Source organism: Stenella coeruleoalba (assembly GCF_951394435.1).
Source record: "Stenella coeruleoalba genome assembly, contig: scaffold_231, whole genome shotgun sequence".
Taxonomy (NCBI): domain Eukaryota; kingdom Metazoa; phylum Chordata; class Mammalia; order Artiodactyla; family Delphinidae; genus Stenella; species Stenella coeruleoalba.
The window spans coordinates 142,206-154,825 of NW_027646373.1; positions in this window are offsets into that span (position 1 = coordinate 142,206).

Here is a 12,620-nt window from a genome sequence, read left to right on the forward strand (position 1 = left end):
CTAACCCTAGCCCGAACCCTAACCCTAACCCTTCCCCGAAGCCTGACCCTCACCCGTCCCCTAATCCTAACCCGTACGCTAACACTAACCCGCGCCCTCACACGCACGCTCACCCTAAAGCGTTGCCGTACCCTCACCTGGACCCTAAACCGTCCCCGTCCCCTAACCCTAACCCTAGCCCGAACCCTAACCCTAACCCTTCCCCGAAGCCTGACCCTCACCCGTCCCCTAATCCTAACACGTACGCTAACACTAACCCGCGCCCTCACACGCACGCTCCCCCTAAAGCGTTGCCGTACCCTCACCTGGACCCTAAACCATCCCCGTCCCCTAACCCTAACCCTAGCCCGAACCCTAACCGTAACCCTTCCCCGAAGCCTGACCCTCACCCGTCCCCTAATCCTAACCCGTACGCTAACACTAACCCGCACCCTCACATGCACGCTCCCCCTAAAGCGTTGCCGTACCCTCACCTGGACCCTAAACCGTCCCCGTCCCCTAACCCTAACCCTAGACCGAACCCTAACCCTAACCCTTCCCCGAAGCCTGACCCTCACCCGTCCCCTAATCCTAACCAGTACGCTAACACTACCCCGCGCCCTCACATGCACGCTCCCCCTAAAGCGTTGCCGTACCCTCACCTGGACCCTAAACCGTCCCCGTCACCTAACCCTAACCCTAGCCCGAACCCTAACCCTAACCCTTCCCCGAAGCCTGACCCTCACCCGTCCCCTAATCCTAACCCGTACGCTAACACTAACCGGCGCCCTCACAAGCACGCTCCCCCTAAAGCGTTGCCGTACTCTCACCCGGACCCTAAACCATCCCCGTCCCCTAACCCTAACCCTAGCCCGAACCCTAACCCTAACCCTTCCCCGAAGCCTGACCCTCACCCGTCCCCTAATACTAACACGTACGCTAACACTAACCCGCGCCCTCACACGCATTCTCCCCCTAAAGTGTTGCCGTACCCTCACCTGGACCCTAAACCGTCCCCGTCCCCTAACCCTAACCCTAGCCCGAACCCTAACCCTAACCCTTCCCTGAAGCCTGACCCTCACCCATCCCCTAATCCTAACCCGTACGCTAACACTAACCTGCGCCCTCACACGCACGCTCCCCCTAAAGCGTTGCCGTACCCTCACCTGGACCCTAAACCGTCCCCGTCCCCTAACCCTAACCCTAGCCCGAACCCTAACCCTAACCCTTCCCCGAAGCCTGACCCTCACCCGTCCCCTAATCCTAAGCCGTACGCTAACAGTAACCCACGCCCTCACACGCACGCTCCCCCTAAAGCTTTGCCGTACCCTCACCTGGACGCTAAACCGTCCCCGTCCCCTAACCCTAACCCTAGCCCGAACCCTAACCCTAACCCTTCCCTGAAGCCTGACCCTCACCCGTCCCCTAATCCTAACACGTACGCTAACACTAACCCGCGCCCTCACACGCACGCTCCCCCTAAAGCGTTGCCGTACCCTCACCTGGACCGTAAACCATCCCCGTCCCGTAACCCTAACCCTAGCCCGAACCCTAACCCTAACCCTTCCCCGAAGCCTGACCCTCACCCGTCTCCTAATCCTAACCCGTACGCTAACACTAACACACACCCTCACATGCACGCTCCCCCTAAAGCGTTGCCGTACCCTCACCTGGACCCTAAACCGTCCCCGTCCCCTAACCCTAACCCTAGCCCGAACCCTAACCCTAACCCTTCCCCGAAGCCTGACCCTCACCCGTCCCCTAATCCTAACCCGTACGCTAACACTAACCCGCGCCCTCACACGCACGCTCCCCCTAAAGCGTTGCCGTACCCTCACCTGGACCCTAAACCGTCCCCATCCCTTAACCCTAACCCTAGCCCGAACCCTAACCCTAACCCTTCCCCGAAACCTGACCCTCACCCGTCCCGTAATCCTAACACGTACGCTAACACTAACCCTCGCCCTCACACGCACGCTCCCCCTAAAGTGTTGCTGTACTCTTACCTGGACCCTAAACCGTCCCCATCCCCTAACCCTAACCCTAGCCCGAACCCTAACCCTAACCCTTCCCCGAAGCCTGACCCTCAACCGTCCCCTAATCCTAACCCGTACGCTAACACTAACCCGCGCCCTCACACGCACGCTCCCCCTAAAGCGTTGCTGTACCCTCAACAGGACCCTAAACCGTCCCTGTCCCGTAACCCTAACCCTAGCCCGAACCCTAACCCTAACCCTTCCCCGAAGCCTGACCCTCACCCGTCCCCTAATCCTAAACCGCACGCTAACACTAACCCGCGCCCTCACACGCACGCTCCCCCTAAAGCGTTGCTGTACCCTCACCTGGACCCTAAACCGTTCCCGTCCCCTAACCCTAACCCTAGCCCGAACCCAAACCCTAACCCTTCCCCGAAGCCTGACCCTCACCCGTCCCCTAATCCTAACCCGTACGCTAACACTACCCCGCGCCCTCACATGCACGCTCCCCCTAAAGCGTTGCCGTACCCTCACCTGGACCCTAAACCGTCCCCGTCACCTAACCCTAACCCTAGCCCGAACCCTAAGCCTAAATCTTCTCCGAAGCATGACCCTCACCCATCCCCTAATCCTAAGCCATACGCTAACACTAACCCGCGCCCTCACACGCACGCTCCCCCTAAAGCGTTGCAGTACCCTCACCTGGACCCTAAACCGTCCCCGTCCCCTAACCCTAACCCTAGCCCGAACCCTAACCCTAACCCTTCCCCGAAGCCTGACCCTCACCCATCCCCTAATCCTAACCCGTACGCTAACACTAACCCACGCCCTCACACGCACGCTCCCCCTAAAGCGTTGCCGTACCCTCACCTGGACCCTAAACCGTCCCTGTCCCGTAACCCTAACCCTAGCCCGAACCCTAACCCTAACCCTTCCCCGAAGCCTGACCCTCAACCGTCCCCTAATCCTAACACGTACGCTAACACTAACCCACGCCCTCACACGCACGCTCCCTGTAAAGCGTTGCCGTACCCTCACCTGGACCCTAAACCGTCCCCGTCCCCTAACCCTAACCCTAGCCCGAATCCTAACCCTAACCCTTCCCCGAAGCCTGACCCTCACCCGTCCCCTAATCCTAACCCGTACGCTAACACTAACCCGCACCCTCACATGCACGCTCCCCCTAAAGCGTTGCCGTACCCTCACCTGGACCCTAAACCGTCCCCGTCCCCTAACCCTAACCCTAGACTGAACCCTAACCCTAACCCTTCCCCGAAGCCTGACCCTCACCCGTCCCCTAATCCTAACCAGTACGCTAACACTACCCCGCGCCCTCACATGCACGCTCCCCCTAAAGCGTTGCCGTACCCTCACCTGGACCCTAAACCGTCCCCGTCACCTAACCCTAACCCTAGCCCGAACCCTAACCCTAACCCTTCCCCGAAGCCTGACCCTCAGCCGTCCCGTAATCCTAACACGTACGCTAACACTAACCTTCGCCCTCACACGCACGCTCCCCCTAAAGCGTTGCTGTACTCTTACCTGGACCCTAAACCGTCCCCATCCCCTAACCCTAACCCTAGCCCGAACCCTAACTCTAACCCTTCCCCGAAGCCTGACCCTCAACCGTCCCCTAATCCTAACCCGTACGCTAACACTAACCCGCGCCCTCACACGCACGCTCCCCCTAAAGCGTTGCTGTACCCTCACCAGGACCCTAATCCGTCCCTGTCCCGTAACCCTAACCCTAGCCCGAACCCTAACCCTAACACTTCCCCGAAGCCTGACCCTCACCCGTCCCCTAATCCTAACCCGCACGCTAACACTAACCTGCGCCCTCACACGCACGCTCCCCCTAAAGCGTTGCCGTACCCTCACCTGGACCCTAAACCGTCCCCGTCCCCTAACACTAACCCTAGCCCGAACCCTAACCCTAACCCTTCCCCGAAGCCTGACCCTCACCCGTCCCCTAATCCTAACCCGTACGCTAACACTACCCCGCGCCCTCACATGCACGCTCCCCCTAAAGCGTTGCCGTACCCTCACCTGGACCCTAAACCGTCCCCGTCACCTAACCCTAACCCTAGCCCGAACCCTAACCCTAAACCTTCTCCGAAGCATGACCCTCACCCATCCCCTAATCCTAAGCCATACGCTAACACTAACCCGCGCCCTCACACGCACGCTCACCCTAAAGCGTTGCAGTACCCTCACCTGGACCCTAAACCGTCCCCGTCCCCTAACCCTAACCCTAGCCCGAACCCTAACCCTAACCCTTCCCCGAAGCCTGACCCTCACCCGTCCCCTAATCCTAACCCGTACGCTAACACTAACCCGCGCCCTCACACGCACGCTCCCCCTAAAGTGTTGCCGTACCCTCACCTGGACCCTAAACCGTCCCTGTCCCGTAACCCTAACCCTAGCCCGAACCCTAACCCTAACCCTTCCCCGAAGCCTGACCCTCACCCGTCCCCTAATCCTAACCCCTACGCTAACACTAACCCGCGCCCTCACACGCACGCTCCCCCTAAAGCATTGCAATACCCTCACCTTGACCCTAAACCGTCCCCGTCCCCTAACCCTAACTCTAGCCCGAACCCTAACCCTAACACTTCCCCGAAGCCTGACCCTCACCCGTCCCCTAATCCTAACCCGTACGCTAACACTAACCCGCGCCCTCACAAGCACGCTCCCCCTAAAGCGTTGCCGTACCCTCACCTGGACCCTAAACCGTCCCTGTCCCGTAACCCTAACCCTAGCCCGAACCCTAACCCTAACCCTTCCCCGAAGCCTGACCCTCACCCGTCCCCTAATCCTAACCCGTACGCTAACACTAACCCGCGCCCTCACACGCATTCTCCCCCTAAAGTGTTGCCGTACCCTCACCTGGACCCTAAACCGTCCCCGTCCCCTAACCCTAACCCTAGCCCGAACCCTAACCCTAACCCTTCCCTGAAGCCTGACCCTCACCCATCCCCTAATCCTAACCCGTACGCTAACACTAACCTGCGCCCTCACACGCACGCTCCCCCTAAAGCGTTGCCGTACCCTCACCTGGACCCTAAACCGTCCCCGTCCCCTAACCCTAACCCTAGCCCGAAACCTAACCCTAACCCTTCCCCGAAGCCTGACCCTCAGCCGTCCCCTAATCCTAAGCCGTACGCTAACACTAACCCACGCCCTCACACGCACGCTCCCCCTAAAGCTTTGCCGTACCCTCACCTGGACGCTAAACCGTCCCCGTCCCCTAACCCTAACCCTAGCCCGAACCCTAACCCTAACCCTTCCCTGAAGCCTGACCCTCACCCGTCCCCTAATCCTAACACGTACGCTAACACTAACCCGCACCCTCACACGCACGCTCCCCCTAAAGCGTTGCCGTACCCTCACCTGGACCGTAAACCATCCCCGTCCCCTAACCCTAACCCTAGCCCGAACCCTAACCCTAACCCTTCCCCGAAGCCTGACCCTCACCCGTCTCCTAATCCTAACCCGTACGCTAACACTAACCCACACCCTCACATGCACGCTCCCCCTAAAGCGTTGCCGTACCCTCACCTGGACCCTAAACCGTCCCCGTCCCCTAACCCTAACCCTAGCCCGAACCCTAACCCTAACCCTTCCCCGAAGCCTGACCCTCACCCGTCCCCTAATCCTAACCCGTACGCTAACACTAACCCGCGCCCTCACACGCACGCTCCCCCTAAAGCGTTGCTGTACCCTCAACAGGACCCTAAACCGTCCCTGTCCCGTAACCCTAACCCTAGCCCGAACCCTAACCCTAACCCTTCCCCGAAGCCTGACCCTCACCCGTCCCCTAATCCTAAACCGCACGCTAACACTAACCCGCGCCCTCACACGCATGCTCCCCCTAAAGCGTTGCCGTACCCTCACCTGGACCCTAAACCGTCCCCGTCCCCTAACCCTAACCCTAGCCCGAACCCTAACCCTAACCCTTCCCCGAAGCCTGACCCTCACCCGTCCCCTAATCCTAAGCCGTACGCTAACACTACCCCGCGCCCTCACATGCACGCTCCCCCTAAAGCGTTGCCGTACCCTCACCTGGACCCTAAACCGTCCCCTAACCCTAACCCTAGCCCGAACCCTAACCCTAACCCTTCCCCGAAGCCTGACCCTCACCCGTCCCCTAATCCTAACCCGTACGCTAACACTAACCCGCGCCCTCACACGCACGCTCCCCCTAAAGCGTTGCCGTACCCTCACCTGGACCCGAAACCGTCCCCGTCCCCTAACCCTAACCCTAGCCCGAACCCTAACCCTAACCCTTCCCCGAAGCCTGACCCTCACCCGTCCCCTAATCCTAACCTGTACGCTAACACTAACCCGCGCCCTCACACGCACGCTCCCCCTAAAGCGTTGCCGTACCCTCACCTGGACCCGAAACCGTCCCCGTCCCCTAACCCTAACCCTAGCCCGAACCCTAACCCTAACTCTTCCCCGAAGCCTGACCCTCACCCGTCCCCTAATCCTAACCCGTACGCTAACACTAACCCGCGCCCTCACACGCACGCTCCCCCTAAAGCGTTGCCGTACCCTCACCTGGACCCTAAACCGTCCCCGTCCCCTAACCCTAACCCTAGCCTGAACCCTAACCCTAACCCTTCCCCGAAGCCTGACCCTCACCCGTCCCCTAATCCTAACCCGTACGCTAACACTAACCCGCGTCCTCACACGCACGCTCCCCCTAAAGCGTTGCCGTACCCTCACCTGGACCCTAAACCGTCCCCGTCCCTTAACCCTAACCCTAGCCCGAACCCTAACCCTAACCCTTCCCCGAAGCCTGACCCTCACCCGTCCCCTAATCCTAACACGTACGCTAACACTAACCCTCGCCCTCACACGCACGCTCCCCCTAAAGCGTTGCTGTACTCTTACCTGCACCCTAAACCGTCCCCATCCCCTAACCCTAACCCTAGCCCGAACCCTAACCCTAACCCTTCCCCGAAGCCTGACCCTCAACCGTCCCCTAATCCTAACCAGTACGCTAACACTACCCCGCGCCCTCACATGCTCGCTCCCCCTAAAGCGTTGCCGTACCCTCACCTGGACCCTAAACCGTCCCCATCACCTAACCCTAACCCTAGCCCGAACCCTAACCCTAACCCTTCCCCGAAGCATGACCCTCACCCATCCCCTAATCCTAAGCCATACGCTAACGCTAACCCGCGCCCTCACACACACGCTCCCCCTAAAGCGTTGCCGTACCCTCACCTGGACCCTAAACCGTCCCCGTCCCCTAACCCTAACCCTAGCCCGAACCCTAACCCTAACCCTTCCCCGAAGCCTGACCCTCACCTGTCCCCTAATCCTAACCAGTACGCTAACACTACCCCGCGCCCTCACATGCACGCTCCCCCTAAAGCGTTGCCGTACCCTCACCTGGACCCTAAACCGTCCCCGTCACCTAACCCTAACCCTAGCCCGAACCCTAACCCTAACCATTCCCCGAAGCCTGACCCTCAACCGTCCCCTAATCCTAACCCGTACGCTAACACTAACCCAAGCCCTCACACGCACGCTCCCCCTAAAGCGTTGCCGTACCCTCACCTGGACCCTAAACCGTCCCCGTCCCCTAACCCTAACCCTAGCCCGAACCCTAAACCTAACCCTTCCCCGAAGCCTGACCCTCAACCGTCCCCTAATCCTAACCCGTACGTTAATACTAACCCGCGCCCTCACACGCACGCTCCCCCTAAAGCGTTGCCGTACCCTCACCTGGACCCTAAACCGTCCCCGTCCCCTAAGCCTAACCCTAGCCCGAACCCTAACCCTAACCCTTCCCCGAAGCCTGACCCTCACCCGTCCCCTAATCCTAACCCGTACGCTAACACTAACCCGCGCCCTCACACGCACGCTCCCCCTAAAGCGTTGCCGTACCCTCACCTGGACCCTAAACCGTCCCCGTCCCCTAACCCTAACCCTAGCCCGAACCCTAACCATAACACTTCCCCGAAGCCTGACCCTCACCCGTCCCCTAATCCTAAGCCGTACGCTAACACTAACGCGCGCCCTCACACGCACACTCCCCCTAAAGCGTTGCCGTACCCTCACCTGGACCCTAAACCGTCCCCGTCCCCTAACCCTAACCCTAGCCCGAACCCTAACCCTAACCCTTCCCCGAAGCCTGACCCTCACCCGTCCCCTAATCCTAACTCGTAGGCTAACACTAACCCGCGCCCTCACACGCACGCTCCCCCTAAAGCGTTGCCGTACCCTCACCTGGACCCTAAACCGTCCCCGTCCCCTAACCCTAACCCTAGCCCGAACCCTAACCCTAACCCTTCCCCGAAGCCTGACCCTCACCCGTCCCCTAATCCTAACCCGTACGCTAACACTAACCCGCGCCCTCACACGCACGCTCCCCCTAAAGCGTTGCCGTACCCTCACCTGGACCCGAAACCGTCCCCGTCCCCTAACCCTAACCCTAGCCCGAACCCTAACCCTAACTCTTCCCCGAAGCCTGACCCTCACCCGTCCCCTAATCCTAACCCGTACGCTAACACTAACCCGCGCCCTCACACGCACGCTCCCCCTAAAGCGTTGCCGTACCCTCACCTGGACCCTAAACCGTCCCCGTCCCCTAACCCTAACCCTAGCCTGAACCCTAACCCTAACCCTTCCCCGAAGCCTGACCCTCACCCGTCCCCTAATCCTAACCCGTACGCTAACACTAACCCACGCCCTCACACGCACGCTCCCCCTAAAGCGTTGCCGTACCCTCACCTGGACCCTAAACCGTTCCCGTCCCCTAACCCTAACCCTAGCCCGAACCCTAACCCTAACCCTTCCCCGAAGCCTGACCCTCACCCGTCCCCTAATCCTAACCCGTACGCTAACACTAACCCGCGCCCTCACACGCACGCTCCCCCTAAAGCGTTGCCGTACCCTCACCTGGACCCGAAACCGTCCCCGTCCCTTAACCCTTACCCTAGCCCGAACCCTAACCCTAACCCTTCCCCGAAGCCTGACCCTCACCCGTCCCCTAATCCTAACCCGTACGCTAACACTAACCCGCGCCCTCACACGCACGCTCCCCCTAAAACGTTGCCGTACCCTCACCTGGACCTTAAACCGTCCCCTAACCCTAACCCTAGCCCGAACCCTAACCCTAACCCTTCCCCGAAGCCTGACCCTCACCCGTCCCCTAATCCTAACCCGTACGCTAACACTAACCCGCGCCCTCACACGCACGCTCCCCCTAAAGCGTTGCCGTACCCTCACCTGGACCCGAAACTGTCCCCGTCCCCTAACCCTAACCCTAGCCCGAACCCTAACCATAACACTTCCCCGAAGCCTGACCCTCACCCGTCCCCTAATCCTAAGCCGTACGCTAACACTAACGCGCGCCCTCACACGCACACTCCCCCTAAAGCGTTGCCGTACCCTCACCTGGACCCTAAACCGTCCCTGTCCCCTAACCCTAACCCTAGCCCGAACCCTAACCCTAACCCTTCCCCGAAGCCTGACCCTCACCCGTCCCCTAATCCTAACCCGTAGGCTAACACTAACCCGCGCCCTCACACGCACGCTCCCCCTAAAGCGTTGCCGTACCCTCACCTGGACCCTAAACCGTCCCCGTCCCCTAACCCTAACCCTAGCCCGAACCCTAACCCTAACCCTTCCCCGAAGCCTGACCCTCACCCGTCCCCTAATCCTAACCCGTACGCTAACTCTAACCCGCGCCCTCACACGCACGCTCCCCCTAAAGCGTTGCCGTACCCTCACCTGGACCCGAAACCGTCCCCGTCCCCTAACCCTAACCCTAGCCCGAACCCTAACCCTAACTCTTCCCCGAAGCCTGACCCTCACCCGTCCCCTAATCCTAACCCGTACGCTAACACTAACCCGCGCCCTCACACGCACGCTCCCCCTAAAGCGTTGCCGTACCCTCACCTGGACCCTAAACCGTCCCCGTCCCCTAACCCTAACCCTAGCCTGAACCCTAACCCTAACCCTTCCCCGAAGCCTGACCCTCACCCGTCCCCTAATCCTAACCCGTACGCTAACACTAACCCGCGCCCTCACACGCACACTCCCCCTAAAGCGTTGCCGTACCCTCACCTGGACCCTAAACCGTTCCCGTCCCCTAACCCTAACCCTAGCCCGAACCCTAACCCTAACCCTTCCCCGAAGCCTGACCCTCACCCGTCCCCTAATCCTAACCCGTACGCTAACACTAACCCGCGCCCTCACACGCACGCTCCCCCTAAAGCGTTGCCGTACCCTCACCTGGACCCGAAACCGTCCCCGTCCCTTAACCCTTACCCTAGCCCGAACCCTAACCCTAACCCTTCCCCGAAGCCTGACCCTCACCCGTCCCCTAATCCTAACCCGTACGCTAACACTAACCCGCGCCCTCACACGCACGCTCCCCCTAAAGCGTTGCCGTACCCTCACCTGGACCCTAAACCGTCCCCTAACCCTAACCCTAGCCCGAACCCTAACCCTAACCCTTCCCCGAAGCCTGACCCTCACCCGTCCCCTAATCCTAACCCGTACGCTAACACTAACCCGCGCCCTCACACGCACGCTCCCCCTAAAGCGTTGCCGTACCCTCACCTGGACCCGAAACCGTCCCCGTCCCCTAACCCTAACCCTAGCCCGAACCCTAACCCTAACCCTTCCCCGAAGCCTGACCCTCACCCGTCCCCTAATCCTAACCCGTACGCTAACACTAACCCGCGCCCTCACACGCACGCTCCCCCTAAAGCGTTGCCGTACCCTCACCTGGACCCTAAACCGTCCCCGTCCCCTAACCCTAACCCTAGCCCGAACCCTAACCCTAACTCTTCCCCGAAGCCTGACCCTCACCCGTCCCCTAATCCTAACCCGTACGCTAACACTAACCCGCGCCCTCACACGCACGCTCCCCCTAAAGCGTTGCCGTACCCTCACCTGGACCCTAAACCGTCCCCGTCCCCTAACCCTAACCCTAGCCTGAACCCTAACCCTAACCCTTCCCCGAAGCCTGACCCTCACCCGTCCCCTAATCCTAACCCGTACGCTAACACTAACCCGCGTCCTCACACGCACGCTCCCCCTAAAGCGTTGCCGTACCCTCACCTGGACCCTAAACCGTCCCCGTCCCTTAACCCTAACCCTAGCCACAACCCTAACCCTAACCCTTCCCCGAAGCCTGACCCTCACCCGTCCCCTAATCCTAACACGTACGCTAACACTAACCCTCGCCCTCACACGCACGCTCCCCCTAAAGCGTTGCTGTACTCTTACCTGCACCCTAAACCGTCCCCATCCCCTAACCCTAACCCTAGCCCGAACCCTAACCCTAACCCTTCCCCGAAGCCTGACCCTCAACCGTCCCCTAATCCTAACCAGTACGCTAACACTACCCCGCGCCCTCACATGCTCGCTCCCCCTAAAGCGTTGCCGTACCCTCACCTGGACCCTAAACCGTCCCCATCACCTAACCCTAACCCTAGCCCGAACCCTAACCCTAACCCTTCCCCGAAGCATGACCCTCACCCATCCCCTAATCCTAAGCCATACGCTAACGCTAACCCGCGCCCTCACACACACGCTCCCCCTAAAGCGTTGCCGTACCCTCACCTGGACCCTAAACCGTCCCCGTCCCCTAACCCTAACCCTAGCCCGAACCCTAACCCTAACCATTCCCCGAAGCCTGACCCTCAACCGTCCCCTAATCCTAACCCGTACGCTAACACTAACCCAAGCCCTCACACGCACGCTCCCCCTAAAGCGTTGCCGTACCCTCACCTGGACCCTAAACCGTCCCCGTCCCCTAACCCTAACCCTAGCCCGAACCCTAAACCTAACCCTTCCCCGAAGCCTGACCCTCAACCGTCCCCTAATCCTAACCCGTACGTTAATACTAACCCGCGCCCTCACACGCACGCTCCCCCTAAAGCGTTGCCGTACCCTCACCTGGACCCTAAACCGTCCCCGTCCCCTAAGCCTAACCCTAGCCCGAACCCTAACCCTAACCCTTCCCCGAAGCCTGACCCTCACCCGTCCCCTAATCCTAACCCGTACGCTAACACTAACCCGCGCCCTCACACGCACGCTCCCCCTAAAGCGTTGCCGTACCCTCACCTGGACCCTAAACCGTCCCCGTCCCCTAACCCTAACCCTAGCCCGAACCCTAACCATAACACTTCCCCGAAGCCTGACCCTCACCCGTCCCCTAATCCTAAGCCGTACGCTAACACTAACGCGCGCCCTCACACGCACACTCCCCCTAAAGCGTTGCCGTACCCTCACCTGGACCCTAAACCGTCCCCGTCCCCTAACCCTAACCCTAGCCCGAACCCTAACCCTAACCCTTCCCCGAAGCCTGACCCTCACCCGTCCCCTAATCCTAACTCGTAGGCTAACACTAACCCGCGCCCTCACACGCACGCTCCCCCTAAAGCGTTGCCGTACCCTCACCTGGACCCTAAACCGTCCCCGTCCCCTAACCCTAACCCTAGCCCGAACCCTAACCCTAACCCTTCCCCGAAGCCTGACCCTCACCCGTCCCCTAATCCTAACCCGTACGCTAACACTAACCCGCGCCCTCACACGCACGCTCCCCCTAAAGCGTTGCCGTACCCTCACCTGGACCCGAAACCGTCCCCGTCCCCTAACCCTAACCCTAGCCCGAACCCTAACCCTAACTCTTCCCCG